This window comes from Micropterus salmoides, unplaced genomic scaffold, assembly GCF_014851395.1.
Source record: "Micropterus salmoides isolate LMB-PRFRI ecotype aquatic unplaced genomic scaffold, ASM1485139v1 Ms_hic_scaffold_2, whole genome shotgun sequence".
NCBI classification, from domain to species: domain Eukaryota; kingdom Metazoa; phylum Chordata; class Actinopteri; order Centrarchiformes; family Centrarchidae; genus Micropterus; species Micropterus salmoides.
Genome location: NW_024041150.1, coordinates 17,812,831 through 17,836,340, shown reverse-complemented (window position 1 = coordinate 17,836,340; position 23,510 = coordinate 17,812,831). Strand labels below are relative to the sequence as shown.

The window sequence follows — 23,510 nt, the reverse complement described above, 5'->3', positions numbered from 1 at the left end:
GCCTGCCTGCCTGTGTCTCCTCCCCTGTGTGTACTTTCTCTCTCTCTCCCTCCGCTCCTGAGCCCAGCCAACGACCCGCACCTGCACCTCGTCAGCCACCTCCTCTGCCTGCCACACCTGCCAGTAATCACCTCATCTCCAACAGTTCTTCTACCCCGGTTCTCCAGTCAACCCCTGTTTGATTATTGTTGCTCCAAACCCGGTGCCACTTGATCACTCAAGCTCCCACATGTATTTAGCATCTTGCCTATTTCCCTGTGTTTTGTCTCCGCTGTGTCACTAACCCTGTCCTTCTGTTTGTCTCTCCCCAGGTTCACTCACCCTCGTTCTCTGCCTAGTCGGCTGGGCTCGCTCACCTGTCCTCTCCCTTCGGGCTTCCCCCACGGCGTCCTCCGAGTTCTCCCGTGCCTCCTCTCTTCCTCGGCCCCAGTGTCCCCCGGCCCTCTGTTCTCCGTCACCTCGGTTCCCCGTGCCTGGGTTTCCGTGGCATCCACCTCTCCCTCATCTCCAGTCCCGCACCCCTTTTCTCCTTAATACAACCAGTTAAACCTGAGGATTGCATTTGGGTCCACTCTGTCCCCACACCACACCACCGTAAAAAAAACACAGGACTAAGGCTAAATTTTAAAATGGCTTACACTAACCGGGCCTAGTATGAGTACACCCTTAGTGATTAAGAAATAGAGGTGCTTCTGAGCTTTCTTCATCAGTGTCAGTTGACCATGTCAGGTTCTCTGTGATGATTCTATTCACCTGCTCCACCTCAGCTCCACTGATGTAGACAGGAGTGCGTGTCTTTATCTCCGTTTTCCAGAAATCAACAGTTAGTTCCCCGCGACCCTGTACACAGGATAAGCGATTGGCGATGGGTGGATGGAACAATCAGCTCCTTAGTTTTGCTGACATTGAGCAGTAGGTTGATCTCTGTGAATCTGTTGGTTCTGAAAGCAAACAGGCAAGGGTCCAGGCTGGCTGGGAGGTTGTCTTTTGTGCTGAAGAACCAGTTTCCATTCTGGACCCCTCATGCTGGTGTTCTTGTTTTATTGGCGGGTGCTGTTGAATTCCGGTCACTGTTAGAGCTCCTCTTTATCTGTATCACCCAAAATGTCAGCATTAGCCATAAAACTGTTTTCTGTAAGTGAAGGCATTTGAAACTGTAGGCTAATTGGTTATCCCTTCTCCAACAGACAAGTTTACAAATTCTAATGTTAGAGGACAAAAAAATATTATTATAGAGGTGGCTTCAGCACCCCTAAAAAATTGTCTAAAATTACCCCTGCGTAGCAGCATGAGCATTTATATTGAGTGGAAAGTAGTGTGTAATGTATGTACTCAAAATCTGACATTTGGGAAACAGTGTCTGTTCCCTTTGACTGCGTTTGAGCACCAAGCATCACCGATGTAAACACGCAATCTGCCTCCTCTATCTCTGCCGGAGCCTTGCGCTCTGACAGCTCGGAACCATACTGTACCGGAACATGGTGGGCTCGGCAAGCTTATTCTTGGATGTTGATGGGGCAGGTCTCTGTGAAGATGCGGGCGCATAACAAGCTCTGATTTCCTGTTGCATGGCAGCCTGAGTCCAATTTCGTCCAGACAAGATATTAGCCGGGAGCAGCCTTTCTCTGTGAGGAATGTCTGACTTACATGCACAGCTGCAATGTCAGGACTAGACAAATGTAATACATTTTAAAACTCAATCATACAATTCCAAAATAAAGTTACACAACAGCTAGCCTACAGTTTGAAAGTGTGAAATATGCAATGGTTTATCATGGGTTCGATCACGATTCTGTACTGGACTATATGTTTTCCTGAGGTTGAAAATAAAGAAGAACCGGACCCATGTTGGTGAAGTATAAGTGAGAATCCGGTGGAAGAAACAACATACAAAAAGGAAGACGTTTGTTCATTAATTTGGACTCAGTTACATCAAAGGTCATGTATTCACTTCACAACAGCCACCCAATGTGGCCTTTTTTCATTTTTAAAATAAATCCAGGTGAAATATTGTTGTAGACTTAAAAATTAGCTCATAAAAATACTTTTGTACAGCACATTTTCTTTCTTATGTTGCTTGCATTCTGTCACTTTAACAAAATGTCTGCTTATTTATGTTGTATAATGTATAAATATTACAAAGAGTAGGCTATGGCGTGTTTGTGCATGTGATAACTTTTGAATTGCCACTATATTGGGGGGATGGGTGGTATGATGAACTTTACAGATAACCATGTGCTCATTGGTAAACCAAAAGTGAAAGTGATTTCAAACCAGCAGACTAAAAGGAGGGTCTGCACTGCAGGACTTCATTGGCATAGGCATGGATGTGCAACACTTCGTCTACAGAACAAATCATTTTGCTCACAAACACATACAGCCAAGAGAAGAGCTCGTGGAGGCAAGAATACAAATTTGCCATGGGAACATCTTCTTCAAAGGTGGGTAGGCTATAGGCTTTTGTCAGTAATGTTTTTAGGCTGTGACTGAAAAAATAGGCTTTCTGTAAACTCTGGTTCAAAGTCAGCATGTAGCAGATCAGGCACTAAGGAAACGCTTCCCTCTGTTTTCAAGATGTTATTTTTATTGACTGATCAAGCTGATTTTGTCATGTATCAGATGCAGGCCTATGTATGGGATTGTTCCTCGTGTCTTATTTCAAACTTCTTGACAACAGTTGAGGGGGGTTTCCCACAAGGTGCTGCTTACTGTAATGCAGAATCTTCCAAAGAAACCATAATCAATAAACTCTGCATATGATAAAATGCATTATGCGTTTCATTTGTTTTATTATCATTATATATACGCTTATATTTGGTTAAGCAACTCTTTACCTTCTTTAGGTTGTTTTGTATTTTTAAGAAACAGTCATGAGAATCATAATTAGCAGGCACAAAGGAAACACTTCCCTCTGTTTTCAAGATGTTTTTTTAATTAACTGATTTTGTCATGTACCAGATGCAGTATGGGATTGTTCCCTATGGAGAAATAGTCTTTTTTGCCCGCATGGCATCACATCACATAACTTAACTGGGCTATATAGTTATTATGACATTAGGCTGCAAGCAAAATTGGACTTGGCAGAATTTTAAAGTCTAAACTTGTGATATTAGTAAGTAGATCGAAGAAAAATTGTGGCGATTTTAATGCTTGATGTGATAAGATTGAGGAAGTGGTCAGACAGAATGTGGTTTTTGCAGCAAAAGGTGCCTTTTTCCACTTGTTTCCTGTAGGCAATAAGCCTTCTGCGCACCTTGTTTTATGTAGCTCCATTCACCCCCAGTTGTCCATGTATGTTCAATTCAATTTTATTTATATAGCGTGTGTGTATATATTTTTGTGTAATTGTAGGCTTTAACAAAAAAGGCAGCGTGCCACATTTTTTACCTGAAAAGCGCGCTCTGTCTGATCGGCCCTTTAGATGTTCACCGAGCACGTGTCTTATTTCAAACTGCTTGACAAAGGTTGAGGGGGGTTTCCCACAAGGCGCTGCTTGGTAGGGTTACTGTAATGCAGAATCTTCCAAAGAAACCATAATCAATAAACTCTGCATATGATAAAATGCATTATGTGTTTCATTTGTTTTATTGTCATTATTATTGATATACGCTTACATTTGGTTAAGCAACTCTTTACCTTCTTTAGGTTGTTTTGTATTTTCAAGAAACAGTCATGAGAATCATAATTAGCTCATTGCTATCAATATGCATACACGCAGTTTGATTTTTAGGGAGACAGAAATTGACGTACAGCTCAACACAAGGACAACGAAGCTGAACAAAGATAGGCAAAATAGAACTGTGAGAGGTGGAAGTGGGTTTTTTGAAATACTGTAGTAACACCAGCGGTCTCCAAAGTCACACATTTCCAAATCCTACAAACTGATAAGCTGATGGTTGTGATTAGGAAAATGATGCAGTCAACTGGGCTACACCAGGGCCGTGCAGAGACCTTTGGAAGGGCAGGTGGGCAGATGGGCTGTTCTCAAAATATCATACAGAAATATATTGTTATGTATTGCTTGCTGAGATGCTTCTGTAGCGATACATCAGCAAATGCTGTGATGCAGTTTTGAAAAAGAAACCCATCTCTAGCTTTAAAACACCGTGGGCTGACATAACTTACAGGGTAAAGATTGTTGAGTGTTTGGGACCGGCTTAGAGTGACTGACCTGCTGTAGTGCTGCAGCCGCTGTCAAGGCTGGCTGCTACGAGAAAATAAGAGGGCGATGCTCACAGAGACTGCTACACACTGAGAGCTGCAGGTAGAGGAAATAAGATACCAGATTCAACAACGTGTGGAAAATAATCTGAGAAGGAAACATTAATGGGGGAAAGGATGAGGAAGGCAGGGGTAAGAGTGAGACAAACAAGTCTATAGACAGAGGTGTGTGTGTCTGTCTGTCTGTCTCTTACTTGCTTGTGTGTCTACAGTAGCCGATGCAATATTGTGATTATGTATGTATGTAATGATATATTGCATTGTGAATCTGAGATATATTTTTTATTGACTATATGTCTACTCATTATAAAGTTACTGTAATAATCCTAGTTCAAGTGAAACATTTTTAGTCAAATTACATAAAAAAGACCACACTTCTCGACGCCCGTGAAACTTTTCACCAAACAGCAAGAACGAAGTGAACAGAGCACTTTTGTTTATCTATGTGTACTAGTAACATTCGGCATGGTGTCGGCTTGGTGTTAGCCGGCAGCTAACGTTACTTCTACAGGCGACACACAGCAATACACAACTACTGTGCTGCTCTCTTTGCGTCTTTCTTGTAAAACAACCCACAATACGCACATTGAGGCAAATCCCTCTTACCGGCGGAATCGCAGGTGTCCTGTAATCAGAGCTGCTGAATCACTAACGGTGTCTGAACGGGAGGGCTCGTCACTTTTATTCCGTCCTTTTATTTACTGTGAAATGATGATTTATTCATTTTACTTATCACAAAAGAGCCTTTAAAAATTAAATAAATGAAGGACATTTTGCATTGACAAAAGGGCACTTTGGGTATCAAAGGGCAGTGCTCAAGCACCCATAGCACCACTCTCTGCACGTGTCTGGGCTATACGTATTTTAAACTTTGTGGGATATTTAAAGTTGTTGGATGTCAAATAATTTCCTCCAGCTGAACTCAGACAAAACAGAAATCCTGGTCATCGGGTCTCAGCAGATGGCAAAACAAATACTGCCATCTGCTGGTTCCCTAGTAAATCACATTAAGCCTGTGGCAAAGAACCTTGGTGTTTGGTTTGATAGTAATTTAAATTTCGAGCAGCACACCACAAAGCTTGTTCAATCATGTTTTTATCAACTTAGAAATATAGCTAAAATTCGATCTGTGTTAACTTTTAAGGACACCTTCATCTCATCACGCCTGGATTATTGCAACAGCCTTTTCACCTGCTTAACCCAAAAATCTATTGATCGACTCCAGACTGTCCAGAACTCAGCTGCCAGGCTTTTAACCAGAACAAAGAAATATGACCACATTACTCCTATTTTAGCTTCATTACACTGGCTCCCAGTATGTTTTAGAATTTACTTTAAAATTCTATTGATCACTTTTAAAGCTCTTCGTGGCCTCTCGCCTTGTTATATTTCTGACCTTTTAGTCCCATACACACCAGCACGTACCTTGAGATCCTCGGGCAGAGGTCTGTTGTCTGTTCCAGAGTCTCAACTGAAAACTAAAGGGGACAGAGTGTTTGCTGTCAGGGCCCCGAGGCTCTGGAACAGCCTGCCCGAGGAAATCAGGTCGGCTGAGTCAGTGAACTCTTTTAAGTCCCTTCTTAAAACATACTTTTATAGGAGAGCCTTTCCCGATCTTATTTGACTTTATTTTATCCCTTTTATTTGATTGTATTTTACTAACTTTATATTAATCTGTATTTTAGTCTTTTCAATGTTTTCATGCTCTTATCTTGTTTTTTTGTATTATTCTTTACACTTGTTAAAGCACTTTGTAACTTGTTTTTGAAAAGTGCTCTACAAATAAGGATTATTATTATTATTATTATTATTATTAAAGTTCTTGGGCAATAAAACTCTTATTGCTTTCAATGAGAAGCTGTTTCAATAATCTGGAACAAGTGTGGGGTGACTGAGCGTGTATCCACAATGGAGCTAAACTGCTAGTTCCAAAAGATAAATGAAATTCAATAAAGATACTGTGCTATTATGTATATGGAATTATGAGTTGATTTATCACATTTCATTTTTCTTATTTATCAAGGACATCAGTGATGAAGATTCATTTGCTGAACTTAACTGTGAGGAAGCAGAGGACACTCCATCAACACCATGGCATGACGGCAAGGGTGACTGTCAACAGACTGACGATGCAAGTGGTAAAGGTCAGTAAATGTTGTGCAGGATGTGAGTAGCTTTAAGTAAAACCATTATTATTATTGGCATTAAAAATGTAGTTATTTCCACAGTGCCTCATGTCAGCAGTGAGCCAGTTTCTCAGCATTTGGACACTCCTGCTGGTGAAGTGGACAGATGCATTCCAACCAGTTGCAGGGAGGATTATGAAGAACCGAAGGGACAAACACACATAAGTGAGTAAAAGAAAAACAAACGTAGTGAGGACTATAAAAAAAGTCCTTCCCAAAAAATCTTATTTTATGTAAAAGAGGATTAATATAGATAAATGCAAACACAAACCTCATTGTAAAAAAACATACAGTATATCAATTAAGTGAACTGTTTGACATTATAGCCCTACAAACTTGTGGTTCACCCACAAAGGTGATTATATGAGTTATTATTTTGAGTTATTTTCCCGATAAGATCTTCTCGGGAGGACTACATTGGGTTTGCAATGACATAATCTTTTATATACACCGATCGGCTATAACATTATGACCACTGGTGGTCTGTGTGTAGGGATTAAAAAAACATCCCAAAGACATTTTGCACAGAGGTTTTCAAAGTCTGAGACCCCTCACCCACCCTTTGTTTGCTTTCTTAGTTTTGCTCAATTCCTGGATACGTGAGGGACGATGATTATGTTCTTTGATCTGAGACACTCAACAATTTAACAAAGATCGTATAATATTGCTGTTTGACATAAATTGTACACCAAATACATAAAAATGGTCTATGGGGTGTATTAATTTCGGACTCTGGGAAAGTGGGACAGACAGTAAACTTCCCCAAAACTACTGTATCTTTGAGCTATTCTGTGTGGTCTCCTTTTGATAAAAAGTATAATATTTTTTGACCCCATTCACTAAGGCTCCCCTGAAACAGTTTGTTCCCCCCCGGGGAGGCTTAAATCCCCCATTGAAAATCTCTGCTTTAGCACATTCCAACTCTGGGGCATCTTACCACTGCTGCTTGCAATGTTGAATTGTTTTACTTTCACTGTATTTTCTTTGGGGTGTCCCAAGCAAATCCTGAGGATCGGTATCGGGCCCCCATGTGAGCATTTAAAAAAAAGGATCATATCAACTACAATAAAGCAGATAAAAAATATGATCCTTTCTTTACTGAACTCGACTTCACCTCAGCCTGCTAGTGTTGCAGCACACTGCTCACCTTAATGACCTAACATTATGACCATTTTGATCCACATGCTAGTAAAGGAGTGAATGTGAAAAATGATGTGGTTGTACCGACTGACACAAAATATTCAGCTAGTAGCTTCTCATTTTAGTTGACACTGACCCTTGCTTTTTCCAGTTAAAGTCTGTTGCCAGCAGCAGGTCATTGCTGTTGCTAATTAATGTGACATGCATAACTGGATAACAGAACAAAAGGAAACATGGCTGTTATTGGATTTGTGTGCTCTCTGCAAGCCGCTATTTGGATCAAATACGCTACCTTGTGAAAAACAAGGTGATCTGAATTAAGAAGGCTACAGTTCTTATTTCAATGTGCCAGATGATACTGAATCATCATTTAGTTTAGTTCACAGCCCCCCAACCCACAAAGCTGGCAAGGTGCTGGACCTTGTTCTTGTCCAAAACTGTCCCACCGAGTGCCTAACTGTCACTCTTCTACGCATGTCTGACCACTTTTTTATTCAGTTTACAGTCTGCAGGAACAGCCCATTGTTCCAGCACCCTTGGTCTCACACCGCCACAACCTCCGTAACCTGTCACTTTGCCTCAGTGGTAGCATTCGCTCTACCTTCCCTCAACACATTTTCCTCACTCGAGGTCAATGACACCACACAATCTCTTTGCTCTACACTGAGTTTGTGCCTGGATAGCCTGTATCCATGGCTAAATGATACCATCCGTGGGCTCCGCACTGATCTCAGAGCTGCTGAAAGAAAATGGCGAAAAACCAAAGACCCAACCTTAAGGGATACCAACTGATCCTATCCTCCTTCTCAATAAGCATCAGTGCTATAATAACAGAATTGCCACTGACTCGAGGACATTGTTTTCCACTTTTAAAACGCTACTAAATACTCCTCCACCTCCTCCACCAACAAACTTGTCTGCTGATACCTTTGCTGCCTTCTTCACAGGCAAAGTGGCGGCTATAACTAGCCAATTCTCTAAATCTCTCAAAATCAACTATTCTATTCCCTCCGGTCAGCTCCCACTGTGTGACCCCAGCACAGGAAAACCTATCATGTAGCAGTCCTACTACATCATTTCCTCTACCCTCCCAGGACAATGGCACTTCACTCTCCTCGTTTACTCCTCTCATGGACAACGAAATATCAGAACTCCTGACTTCAGGAATCCTCCCGACCACTTTCAAAAGGGCTCGGGTTACACCTTGCTTAAAAAGCCCTCACTCGACCCAATTCAAGTTGAGAACTATTGGCCAGTTTCTCTTCTACCAATTTTATCCAAAACTATCGAACGGGCAGTCTTCAAACAAGTCTCAGAATTCCTCTCATGGAATGACCTCCTAGATCCATAAGAGTGGCCACTCTACTGAAACAGCTATTTTGTCCGTAACAGAAGCCCTAAGGTCAGCTAAAGCTGCAGCACAATCCTCGGTTCTTATCCTGCTTGACCTATCAGCTGCCTTTGACACAGTCAATAACATGATCCTCCTATCTGCAATCTCAGCAATAGGCATCTCAGGTAAAGCACTCCTGTGGTTCAAATCCTATCTCTCAGGGCGTTCCTACAATGTTTTGTGGCAAGGACAATTATCCTCCTCCCACTGCCTCTCCACAGCGGTACCCCAAGGCTCAGTGCTAGGGCCCCTTCTCTTCTCAATTTACAGCATCTCACTGGAGCCAATCATTCACTCGCACGGCTTCTCTTACCACTGCTATGCAGATGATATGCAACTCTACCTATCCTTCCCGCCAGACGACCCCACCGTCTCGGCACAGATCATAGACTGTCTCTCGGACATATCTGCATGGATGAAGGCTTGCCACCTTCAACTAAACCTCCCTAAGATTGAACTCTTGGTCATTTCAGCCAAGCAATCTATCCACCATAACATCAAACTACAAATTGGCTCCTCAACCTTCACTCCAACAAGGGTGGTGAGAAACTTGGGTGTCATGATTGATGACCAGCTGTCCTTTTCAGACCATGCTGCTGCCGTCTCTTGGTCGTGCCGCTTTACTCTATACAACATCAGAAAAATCAGGTCCTACCTCGCTCAAAATGCCACCCAGCTTCTGGTACAGGCCGAGGTTACCGCTCGCCTCAACTACTGCAATGCCCTCCTAGCGGGTCTTCCAGCTTGTGTAGTGAAACCTCTACAAATGATTCAGAACGCTGCAGCGCGTCTTGTTTTTGAGCTGACCCAGTTTTACTGTCGCTTTGAAAGACAATTGGACAGACCTGACACCATCCCCCGTCCCACCACTGATCGGCCACAGTCCACCATCTCACCCTCCACCTCCTCCCCCTCTCTTACCATCCTGGAGAGGGATGTCAGCAGACTGTTTGTGAGGCAGAAACCCCGCAAAGCAGCTGGAGCGGACTCTGTCTCCCCATCCACCCTGAAGCACTGTGCCAATCAGCTGTCTCCGGTGTTCGTGGACATTTTAACACCTCACGGGAGATGTTGTGCCAGCCTGCTTTAAAGGCTCCACCATCATTCCTGTCCCAAAAAAACCAAGGCCCACAGGACAAAACAACTACAGACCCGTCGCCCTGACATTTGTGGTTATGAAGTCCTTTGAACACCTTATGTTATGTTGAATCCATCATGCAGCCCTCACTTAGAGACATTATTTATAACTGTAAACCTTTTTATTCACCACGGGAGTTTTCCTCGTTTGTCCTGGTTGCTGTTTACATTCCACCTCAGGCCTGTGTTAGTGAGGTGTTACTACACCTGGCCAACCAGATAACTAACATGGAGAAATAACATCCAGACTCCCTGCTCATTGTTCTTGGGGACTTCAACAGAGCAAATCTCAGCCATGAACTTCCAAAGTACAGACAGCATATTAAGTGTTCCACCAGGGACACTAACATACTGGACCACTGCTACATTACAGTAACGAACGCCTATCGCTCTGTTCCCCATGCAGCCTTGGGACTCTCTGATCACTGTCTGGTTCATCTTATTTATTGTAGGTTTGAAAAGCCCACAGTCACACTTCTCCCCCACTCCAACACCATCTTCAAACAGTCACCTTCCCCCTCTGACACACTGCCACCCCCCTTCTCTGACCCCTCATCTGCACTCAAGATCTGTGAAGAGGATGTGAGCCTCCTCCTCCAAAGGCAGAAGATCAGGAATGCTCCTGGCCCCAATGGTGTGTCTCCATCCTGCCTGAAAATCTGTGCAGACCAGCTGGCCTGTCGCCCTGTAGTCATGAAGTCCTTTGAAAGACTGGTGTTGGCCCACCTGAAAGACATTACAGGCCCCTTGTTGGACCCCCTGCAGTTTGCCTACAGAGCTAACAGGTCAGTGGATAATGCAGTCAACTTGGGACTGCACTACATCCTGCAACACCTCGACTCTCCAGGGACATATGCAAGGATCCTGTTTGCGGACTTGAGCTCGGCATTCAACACCATCATACCGGACATCCTCAGCACCAAACTCACCTAGCTCACTGTGCCAGCCTCCACCTGTCAGTGGATCACAAACTTCCTGACTGACTTCCCAGGACCTGAAGTGGGAGCCCAACAGGGACACCATCATCAAGAAGGCCCAGCAGAGGATGTACTTCCTGCACCAGCTCAGGAAGCTCAACCTGCCTAAGGACCTGCTGATCCACTTTTACACAGCTATCATCCAGTCTGTCCTCTGCACGTCCATCACTGTCTGGTTTGGATCCGCCACCAAAAAGGACAGGAGCAGTCAGGACCACAAGCCATCACTCTGAAGAACAGCTTATTTCAATTCTTGTGCAATAACCCAGTAACTCTGTCTCTAATCAGCAACCTGTTTACTGGCTAACACTTATTATTTACTCACCATTCTCTATTTCAGTGCTGTTCATACTGTTATATTGTCATATTGTAGATACTATATACCAATCCACCTACGTCAAGTCATAACTCCTGCACAATATACTTTTACTTATTTATTCCAGCATCCTTTGCACTATGCTTCATTACACTGTGTACATGTATACGTGTATATGTACCTGTATATCACATCCACCTCCGACATGTACATACTCCTGCATCCTTTGCACTCTGCTCACTGCACTATTTGTCAATATGTCTATAATGTTTTTGTTTGTTTGTTTTTGTGTGTATATTTGTGTTGTCTACACTGAAGTCTGTGTCTGATTTTATTGATGATTTTTTCCTCCTCGGGAGGAGGTTAGGTTCACAGGATAAGCTGGAAAACCGTCAGTTTCTCTGTAACTTCTCCCCTCCTGCGGAGTCTGAGGCGGCTGTCTGACACACCGTCTCATTTCCTCAGTCATTCTGTCGATATCAAAGCACAACACATTTACATCTTTAAAAACCTTAAAATTCCGGTTAGATAGGCTATTAGTTTTTTACCTAAACATGATCTTGAACATGACCGCTTTATGATCAATCTGTCATCGATGTAAGGACAGATCTCAGCACATCATGGATTTAGCCTCAGCACAGAATAAAATCTATGTCCGTCTTTAAGTAGGTTATAACGCTGCGACTCTCTGGACAGTTGCACTGAAAACACTTACTGTGGGCTGCATTACTGCAGTAATCACTGTTTATGTAACCTAAAAAACTGATCAATGAACAGTAATCTTTCATAATGTAGGCTAGTTGCACTGATTGGAATTGGCATTCCTATTGTAAAGTGAGTTTTTCATTATTACCTGCTGATAGTCTGAATGTGTTTTGACAGCATTAATAAAATGATTTTTCATTAATTGTAAAATAGATGTCTAAAACTTTTACCTATAGAGACATTTTCCACTGCAAAAAAATAATTAATAAGCTAACCTGCTGGGTGTGACTGTGACTTTACAATCACAGGTTCATGAGAAAACTTAAACTATATTTGATCTATGGCCTACCTATTTTCATAATTAGGTAGCCGATTGCCACCGTCATTTTGTCCCGTTGGGTTACAGCTTGTGCGTGTGTTAAATTTGGTGTTATCTTAACATTATACTGGTCACCAGAAGTTCAACTTGGCACTCCATGGCAAAGAACTCTCTGAACATCTGAAAAAAAGAAATGTTGCTCTACATAAAGATGGCCTACGCTATAACAATATTGCCAAGACCATGAAATTGGCTGCAGCATGGTGGCTGCAGCAGGTGGCCAAGACCATACAACAGTTCAACAGGACAGGTTCCACTCTGAACAGGCCTCACCTTGGTCAACCAAAGAAGTTGAGTGAGCATGCTCAGCGTCATATCCACAGGTTGTCTTTGGGAAATTGAAGTATAAGTGCTGCTAGCATTGCTGCAGAGGTTGAAAGGGTGGGGAGTCAGTCTGCACATTGCATCAAATTGGTCTGCATGGCTGTCGTCCCAGAAGGAAGCCTCTTCTAAAGATGATGCACAGGAAAGCCCACAAACCGTTTGCTGAAGACAAGCAGACTATGGACATGGATTACTTGAACCATGTCTTGTGGTCTGATGTGACCAAGATAAACCTATTTGGTTCAGGTGGTGTCAACCATGTGTGGTAGTAACCAGGTGAAGAGTACAAAGATAAGTGTGTCTTACCTACAGTCAAGCATGGTGATGGGAGTGTCATGGTCTGGGGCAGCATGAGTGCTGCCGGCACTGGGGAGCAACAGTTCATTGAAGGAACCATGAATGCCAACATGTACTGTGACACGAGGCAGAGCATGATCCCCTCCCTTCGGAGACTGGGCCGACGAGCAGTATTCCAACATGATAACGACCCTAAACACACACCTCCAAGACCACCACTGTCTTGTTAAAGAAGCTGAGGGTAAAGGTGATGGACTGGCCAAGCATGTCTCCAGACCTAAACCCTATTGAGCATCTGTGGGACATCCTCAAACAGAAGGTCTCCACCAGCTTCGTGATGTCGTCATGGAGGAGTGGAAGAGGACTCCAGAGGCAACCTGTGAAGCTCTGATAAACTCCATGCCCAAGAGGGTTAAGGCAGTGCTGGAAAAAATGGTGGCCACACAAAATATTGACACTTTGGGCCCAATTTGGACATTTTCACTCAAGTGTGTACTCACTTTTGTTGCCAGCAGTTTAGACATTAATGACTGTGTGATGTGTTATTTTGAGGGGACAACAAATTTACAATGAAAAATTTACAAGTTTACAAATTTACAAGTGGTACACTCACTACTTTACATTGTAGCAAAGTGTGATTTCTTAAGTGTTGTCACATGGAAAGATATAATCAAATATTTACAACAATGTCAGGGGGGTAATCACTTTTGTGAGACACTGTTACTATCAGGCAGAGTGTAGCGCTGAAACGTGACCAAACGTGAAAATAGAGTGACAGTTTTACTGTCACAGGCCTGCAATTGAAATAAATGCTTTTCCCTTGTGGACTCAACAACACAACAGACCATTCTGGCCTCAGAGAGTGATTGTAAATTAAAGATTACATGAAATATGCTTGCAATTTCATTATAATGCTTCTCACAACATCACTAAATTCACCATTAACTCTTCACTTGAACAATTTATGATGTTTTACATGGTATCATTGCAAACCTTGACCATGAAAATATAGGGGTAGACATCACCTTTTTGTGTTATCATGTTTGGTTCAGGAGATATGATGCAAAATACATAATTTGGTTATGGCGGAAAATGAAATGGCCACCACAAGGCATTTTTGCGATGGCTCCATTCAAGTGAACATAATTTCCACGTATCATCTGGGCTTTTTTGCTTTTTTTTGCCGGAACTATTTCAGTGGCAGCCATGATATAAGAGCTGTTCGAATTCTCTAAAAGCGAAGGACAGGTGCCTCAATGCTTCCTTTCATATCTCCTTTAGCATAGTGTACACCAGGCCATCCTTTACAAAAGGAAAGGAGAGAATGTCCCACAATTCCTTGCGGCGGCAACCTTTAAAGCGACGCACGTTCTCAAACTCAAACTATAAAATCCATCAACCACATTTAGCAAAATCCTTGCAATACAGACACACGTTATGATACTTTAATAAGACTCACAATTACCTTCTTTCTTTTGGTTTGTTTTATTTTGGCTTTGCTGTAATCTAATACTGTTTCAACACCATTTTATGTTTCGGATTGTTGGAATATATAAAGTGTTTTCTACAATATAAAAATAAACAATTACAGACCATGACGCATAAAGGAGGTTGATCACCGTTAGTTAGTTACCAAGTTACCATTGGCTATTAAGCCTTTTCTCTCTTATGCCATAACTTGCTAATGTGTGTGTGTCTTAAACTGTCAACAATAACTTAGACCCATGCAAACTATGTTAGTAGACTACTAGTCTGGTACCGTGGTCAAAGTGAGGATAAAGTTGCAGCGTGCATTGCGTTAGGTATGGCCAGCCTTCAGCAAAATCATTAATTAATCTTACTTCAGTCACAGATGCTGACACCCTCGACTAAATAAAGGCAATAAAATGATCAAGCTGGATAACCTCAACAGTAGGCGTTTCCCACGCATTGATTTATTTGTGGCGGCCTGCCACATTATCAATGCCGATCGCCACAGATTGATTTTCGATTTTTGTTGTTACTATTTAAAATGGGCAAAATCATATTTGATTACAGAGCGCCGCGCAGTGCATATATTCTCTCAGCATCTCCTCTCGCCCTGGACTAAAAGGAAAGGTGCACAGGACCTGGCATACGCCTGGTTTTACACGTGGATATTTCTATGCACATGTACTTTTTTTGTGAGTACGCCATCTTTCAGTATGAAAGCGGCACCATCTTTTATACATGAGGCCCCTGGTGTCGTGGTGCAAGACAATGGAGATGATCGTAGATTTTAGAAAGAGCCCAGTCCCAACCTCCCCTATCATCCTGGGTGACCCTGCAGTCAACACCGTGGGCTTCCTGGGCACCATCCTCTCCCAGGACCTCAAGTGGGAGCTTAACATCACCTCCCTCATCAAGAAGGCCCAGCAGAGGATGTACGTCCTGCAGCAGCTGAAGACATTCAGCCTGCCAAAGACAATGATGGCGTACTTCTACATCGCCATCATCAAGTCCATCCTCACCTCCTCCATCATCATCTGGTATGCTGCTGCCACCGCCAGGGTCAAGGGCAGGCTGCAGTATGTCATTCGGTCTGCAGAGAAGGTGATTGGTTGTTACCTTCCATCTCTTCAGGATCTGTACGCCTCCAGGACTCTGAGGCGTACAAGGCCCGGGCCCCCAATGTCACTGACTCTCATGCCCCCCTCCCCAAACACACACACTCATACACACTCTTGATGCTTTACAACAAAGCTCAACTTTATGCTCATTATACTTTCCCTGTTCATTTAACATTTAGCTGGTGGAAACAAGAACAAATTGAGCATCTTAATTTCAGTTTTTATGCTAATGCTTTGACTGCCTGCTATAGTGTATTTGTATAATATTGTGTTGTTAATAAAGTTTTTTTTGAGATCATGAGCTTCTGTCAACTACAATATTCACACATGCGTGGTACAAATTGGAGCGGGAAGTATGCGCATGTGCAGAAAAGACCATACGGAAAGTGGCGCGGCTACAGCCAAACAATACAGATGAGCGAGGGGGCTTGGTGTGATATTGGAGCTGAGCGGCGCTGCGCTCACACATAATGCTCTGCTCGGAGCGGCTCTTATTAAAGTATGGATACCAATAAAAGGCAGTATTGTATTGTTTTTAACAGCAGGGTACTGCGATACCTTTCCAGTATCGGTATCCTGTGCAATACTAAAAAACTGAAACAGTTTTAAAAAATTGTAAAACCTTTATTTTATTTGTGAAAATGAAAAAAGGTTAATTTCTCTGATTTTTTGCATTTTTTGTAACCCACATTACAAGGCTGATATTAAAGTGAAAAGGAACCGATTTTTATGCCGATATTTAGATTTTGAAAATGATTTGGATTGTTGACCCATTTCCTCTATAAACTACATTTAGAACAGGCCAATATGGAAACATGTTATGTATGTGGGCAATAATACCTTATCCTGAATGGATTATGTTTTTTTTTTTAAAAGCCTTCGATTAATTGCTGCTAGAATCTGAAATGCAGAGAGAGCGAGAGAGAAAAAGGAGGTGTAATTTACCTTACATATAATCTGCCATAATAACTACTTTCAATGTAGCATCATCACATCTTGTTTATTCCTACCAGCAATTTTTAAATTCTATTGAAAGCTACAAAAAACCATTTCTCAACTACCATCTGGCTCTAAAACATGCCGTTTATGATTGTCTAACATGACTGTCTACAATGAGGACCTGCAACTGTGAGATTTCACACTATCGTTGCACATTTGAAAGAGGAGCTAGACAGATTTGTTTGGCTAGGAAGCCTGTGTTAGATACCAGGGGCCTCATGTATAAAAGACTGCACAGCTTTCATACTGAAAGATGGCGTACTCACAGAATTAGAAAAGTACATATGCACAGAAATATCTACATCCCAATCAACATGAAATTGAGAGCATATGCACGAGCCACATACCCCGCCTTGGCTCCTCCCATAAATTACTATGCAAATGACCAGAAATAAGCCAGCGTCAGCTCCTAAGGTCCAAATCACAACGGCCAATCCTGCTGCAAAACATGTGAAAAAGAGATACTACACTGATTGTGAGATCAAGGTGTTGATCACTGAAGTGGAGTAGAGGAGAAATATTTAATTTGATGGTTTGAACTCTTTGATCAACAACAAACGCAAAACGACAGTGTGGCATTGATGTTACAATGGCAGTCAGTGCAGCAGGCTCAGAGACTCATACTGGTTGAAATATGAAAACATGGTCGGACATAAAGTGGATGTCACAAAAGACGGGAAAAGAGTTTTTTCTGATACAGAAATCGAGGTGCATGTGAGGTGGAAGTTAGAAAGTAGCCTACATATTGTTTGATGCAGCTTGTTCACAAACAAAAGAAGGCTCTAAGAGTTTCATAGAATTGTATTAAAAAGACTGTAGGTAGAAAGTTAAACACTATATAGGCAATTGTTGATCCCTACCAGACTACCAGAAACAGTGGGCATAGCCTATTTGTCTTTGTACTGGGGATGGCACGGTTCCGCCAGGTTGGCTTTATTTCTGCGCATTTTAAATTTACACACTCCATATGTGCAGATGGTGAAGATGTGCCAGGTGAGTTGAGGTGAGAATGCAGATCTGTTTGTGCACCACCGCGGCGTCTCAGTGCGTTAGTGGACATTGATTTAAGATTTGGCACTAATTTGACTTATTTTATTTAGGCCTATTTTACAATTGAAAGGTGCAGTATGGAATAGTTGTGGCTCACTAGCGCAAGCACAAATAACACTGCTGGTTTAAATGTTTAATGATAAAGTGATAATGTGTTATATGAAGTGAAATTAAATCTGTGAGAGCCATCATCATCTATTCCTCTCACATTCAATTTTATTATGATATTAAACCACAACATACAAACATGATCAAACTTTTATTGTGTATTCATAATTAGTTTTTCAATTGACTACTTCATTGACATCTGCACAGTCGCTTTTGTTTCAAAACGCTATTTTGAAACATTTGGTGAGTTTTGGCACTTTGGAGTTCACTGACACAGCCAGACAAAAGTTGGCGAGGGTCCGCATATTCTCACGGCAGCTCAAGAGTTTGCGTCACGGCCCGCACATTCTCACGTCACGTTGATTTTTATACATCCCACGTCTACGTGAAAACCAGCTTAGGTAACCTTTTTGTGCATAGGCTGCATTTGTACATGAGGCCTGTTTTAGCAAGCAGGTTTAACAAACTCTGAGCTTATCCCTGAGCTCTGAGTTGACTGAGTCTGAGGTGGGAAAGTCTGAGTTTTCAGTTCCAGATCAGCTGATCTGAATTAGTTCAATCAACTCTGAGTAGGCCTATGTTGAACCTGACCTGACTGGTCACATATGGACGCATGGTCAAGAGCCATCGTGGTCAGGTTGTAACTGGGGATCTCTTTACCGTCATTGTTCAACGCATTGGGGGAAGCCCTGTAGTGTCAGTTTTTGATGGTAAAAGTAGGTGTATGATATTTAACACGGTTGTTGGGTTGGATGGAGGTCCAGAACCCCGACTTTGAACCGGGGGACCGGGGTTCATGTCCTATGTGAAACAAAAAGTCAACATTTAAGATTTTTATGTGAGTTATGTAAATTGACATAAGTGACATTAGTTAACTTACATGTTAACTGACTTGCATAATTATTTTAACCTAAACCATGATATTTTCCTAACCTTAACCGAGTAGTTTTGTTGCTTAAACCCAACCAAGTAGTTTTTGTGCCTAAACCTAACCAAACTGCAATGTTTCACGACTTTAATAACGCCCCGTTTCAAAATGGTGATGTTTGGAAACGCTAGTGTTTTATTTTGAAAGTCTAACCGGACGTTACATATTTATTGTTGCTAACTTTACCAGAAGTTGTATATTCGTTGTTGCTAAGTGTTGCTAACTTGACCAAGGAGCCCTAAACGTCAATAAAAGGGGTACCCAGGTCGTTAAAAGGCGACGGCAAAGGGCCTTGACCAAGTCGGGAGTGAGAATGTGTTGATTAGTTAAACACAGAAGTTTAACCGCTCATTAACATTAGCACTCTTCCACTGATAAGTATTAGCTAATGCTAGTGTAAGCTACTTTGTTGAGTAGAGGCTTTTATTTTGAAGTGGGGGAGAAACGGAAGTTGTGATGCTGTTCCGGTTCAACAATGTGCAAGAGACGAAGAAAAATAAATAAAGATGTCCCGTCTTGGTTCAGACAATGGAACCTCCGTGTTGTTATTTTGGTAGCCACATAAAACGTGTAGGCGAACTAATAACCGCTTGGTTACATTGGTGGCAGCGGTGGCCGTTTTGCTATGACGTCCGCCGAAGACAAAGTGTAGTTTGTGAGACTGTCGAGGTAGTTTGTGAAAGTTTCAGCTAGTTAGCTCATGTTAGCCACTGCTAACATGCGCGTAGCTTCACTTTGTACAGTGTTAGGCTAGCACGAGTCGGGGAGTTCATGCCACGGTTTCGCCAGGCGGTTGTAGTAGGTAGTGAGGGTAGGCAGGAATTAAATGCATGAAGACAATAACACGCGGCAAGACGTGGAAGCATGACGAGGACCCCCTGGACTGCAGAGAGCAGCGTAGGGAAAGGCCATTTGCAGGCAATGTGAGGATTGAACTGCCGCCGCCCTTCGCGGGAGAGGAGAAACAAAGCTTTCCCTGCTGGGCCAGGCAATATGAGGTCGCTGTGAAGGCGCTGGTCGGCGGCGTTGGAGGCGACTGTGATTACGAACTGGCGAGGATTTTGCCGACGCGACTGACCAAAGCTGCTTTTCTCTTGTGGGATAGCCTACCAGCGGCTGTTCAGGCCGACTATTCTGCAGTGAAGGAGAGGTTGCAGGAAGCATTTGGACAAAGACATTTTCTGGACTGTTTTCGGGCTAACCTCTCTGCTCGTCCACGTGCTTCAGGTGAGAGTTTGGAATTAATGCAGCAGAAATAAGCAAGCTAGTTCAAGAAGCGTTCCCTGGCTATGGTGACATAGCTCAGAAGGAGGAGAAATTTCGCAGGTTTCTGGCTGGACTTGATCCGACTTTGAGGGCCAAATGTCACTAACAGGGGGCTACTGATCTGGAAGAGGCTCTGGTCATTGCTGGCCGTTGTGAAGTGGCCAGAGAGACGTTAAAGATCGACTATGTCAACACGTGCGTACAGCAGCCCCCTGCTGGGGGTGGTGCAGCTGCTATGGTGCATTCCATATCGGATGGAGGTGGTTTGTAGAGAGCTATGGACGGACTTCATGAAGAAATGAGGGAGATGAGGATGGAAATGAGACATCTGGCAGAGGAAAATAACCGACTGAGATCCAGTGACGGGAGAGGCAGGCTGAGAACCTCCCACCAGGACGAGAAGGTCAGTGTCAGTGTGCTTGTGGGGAGCAGGGCTGTCATTTACGTCGCCCCAGAGATGATCGGAGAGGGCGTTCACCTGACCGCGGCTGGCGTGAACGGAGAGCTGTGTGGGGACCCGAGGAAAGGTGGGATGCCCGGGTGCCCTGCAATAACCGAGCAGCCTCTCCAACGTGGCGGAGTCCCCAATCTGCTAGGGGTCCTTTTGATGAGGAACCACAGAGGAGGCGTGGAGTGCGTTTTCTCCCCCCAAGAGGGAAGACCCAGCCAACCAGTCGGGAAAGAGATGTAGCTGATGTTGCGGCCCAAACACCAGCTACCGTATCTACGGGCCCAATGGTGAGTGAAATATTTGTCCCCTCTACAAGCAATGCGCAGATTCGGGGCACAACAGAGCAGCGGCACACCTCATACGTGAGGGAAACATTGAAGGCATGGAAGTCAACATGTTGGTGGACTCAGGATCAACAGAGTCGTTCATCAGTGCAGAGTTGCGCATGGCTTTTCCGGCACTGCGTAAGCGGCCTTTGAACACTGACTTTATTGCTGCTCGTGCTGTAAATGGCCAGATGCTCGACACCTTGGGCACTGTAACCGCTACTCTGCACCTGGGAGGTGAATCTTGGCAGCAGGTGTTCTATGTGCTTAGAGAGTCCACACAACGGGACTATTAGGCCTGGACTTTCTCGCCTCAACCACGCCCTTTTGGATTTTGCTCGAGGCAGACTGCTACTGAAAGACACTGTAATTCCCCTTCTGAGTGCCAAAGATTTGATCCCTGAGTGTTGTAACGTTTCTATGCAACTGCTGTGACATTGCCCCCCCCTCAGCGAGAACTGGTGCCCGTGACTGTATCCCCGCCCGGGCCTGTGGATCAGCTCCCTGACTTTGTGGGCACTTGGCGCCCAACCTCCAGACTAAAAGTGAGTGTGTGGTGGCTCACACAGTGACAGTGGTGAAGGACGGGGTACCACAGCCCGCGTGTTGATCATACTGATAAGGACGTTATACTGCGAGAAGGCATGCATTTGGGGGATTTTTTTTCGGTGGACGACTCGGAGCTGGTGTCGCACCCAGTGGTCCCGGTGGAGACTGCCCCTGCTGTTCCGCCGACTGTGGTGCCCTTGGTGTCGCTGGAAGAATCTTCGGCCAGTCTGCAACAGAAGGCTAGTGTTGTTGCTGGCGGAATACAAGGGGATATTTAGCACTTCAAATGGGGTGCCTGGCAAATGCACACTCGTCAGACATCACATTAAAACTTGTGATCACCCTCCCCTGCGTCAGCGTGCATACTGGACCTCGCCAGAGAAGAGGGAAGAGATGGGCCGCCAGGTGGCAGCCTTGTTAGCCAATGGGGTAATTGAGGAGAGCTGTAGTCCCTGGGCCTCACCTGTCGTCCTAGTAAGAAAGAAAAATGGTGAGTGGAGATTGACTACCGCCGCCTGAACTGCATCACTATTAAAGACTCTCACCCCCTCCCCAGAGTGGATGACACCTTGGATGCGTCACCTATCGTATTGGAGATCATCTGACCGCTGCTGGACAGGAGCAGGTGGTCCATTATGATAGACTGAAACCCTACACTCTACTGAGGCCACCGAGTTCTTCGTGTAGCCCCCCGGCTCCTCTTCATGTTCCCTCGCTGTTGGATGAGAGGCTGCTGGATGTGGGGAGTGGGGCGGAGGAGCTTCTGGCCACTGGTGGTTCTGGGACTGTTTATGTTAGAGACTCCGGTAAACCACAGCGAACTGTTTCTCGTGCCGGCAGAGTGGTGAACCGGCCGGTTCGTTTCCAGGACTTTGTCACTTATCAGTAATGGTTTTCACCTGTTAGTGCGGTTCCATGTTGCAGTGCCATAATGTACTGAGGTTATGTGGGTTAATGCATTCCCTCACTGGTGTGGTTCATTTCGCTTGGGTGTGTCGATCCGCTAGTGTGTATCAGCCACCTCTGGTATACGGTAGAGATTAGTGGGGCATACTTTGCTGGGACTGTGTTTTTTTGTGTGCGTGCCATGCATTATATTGTTTCCTGTGTCATGTCAAATTTTATGTTGGGGTGTGTTTTGGCAACCAAGTGACTGCTGCTGTTAACATGTTTGTTGTTGTTAGTGGTGTTGCTGAAACGAGGACGTTTCTTTTTGTAAGGGGGGAGGTATGTAAGCTACTTTGTTGAGTAGATGCTTTTATTTTGAAGTGGGGGAGAAACGGAATTTGTGATGCTGTTCCGGTTCAACAATGTGCAAGAGATGAAGAAAAATAAATATGTCCCGTCTTGGTTCAGACAACGGAACCTCCGTGTTGTTATTTTGGTAGCCACATAAAACGTGTAGGCGAACTAATAACCGCTCGGTTACATTAGTTTTGTGGTTAATTTAGCAATGTGCAGCGTTAGCTGCTGTAGGCGATGTTAGAGAATATTTTGAAGTGATGAACTAGTGAGGAAAGATTGTTTCCTAGAACTCCCTCACTCTTTCAGAAATAAATCTACACTCAAGTCTTTCAACAGCGTAGCCTCCACCATTCACCTACTGTAATATTCAGGGATGTACTGGGACTGAAAATTAGATCGAGAGGCATTTTATGTGAGTGCAATCCATTTTCTAATCTATGGATAATTGCCTACCCAACCCTACCTGTCCTTGTCACTATTCTGTCCCTATTCTGTTTCCATTGTCTTAATTTTTAATTCTTAATTCATATTTTTTCGGTACCACACATTTCTTTTTCCTCTTTCTTTCTTTTCAAAATATTACCTGCTCTGTTGTGCTTGTCACACAACCTTGGGCTGAGTTCAGCCTGACAAATGTATTGAGATCAAAATTGTCTCAGATGGAAATTAAACTCCTTAGATTGGCCAATCAGACTTCAGCAAAAACAAGGATCGGTCCAAGTTGGAAGGGGCCGCCCGTAACCCCCCTCAATATTGAAAGTAGGCTGTTGGTTTGGCCCAGTCTGATAAACACAGACGCATTTCCTGCAGCTGATGAGCCGGCCAGCGTGGTTGCAGCTAATTTAAGTTGAACATAAGAAATTGAAAGATAAAAACTGCACTTGAACACCGACCATTCGGGATTGTTCCCAAACTGCCAATGGCC

The 23,510-nt window shown here is 43.7% G+C and overlaps 1 pseudogene; it reads left to right on the top strand.

Annotated features, from left to right (window-relative positions):
- Positions 1-608: 608 nt before the first annotated feature.
- The window catches only part of LOC119912878, a 35,260-nt pseudogene continuing 12,358 nt past the window's right edge, over positions 609-23,510 (top strand).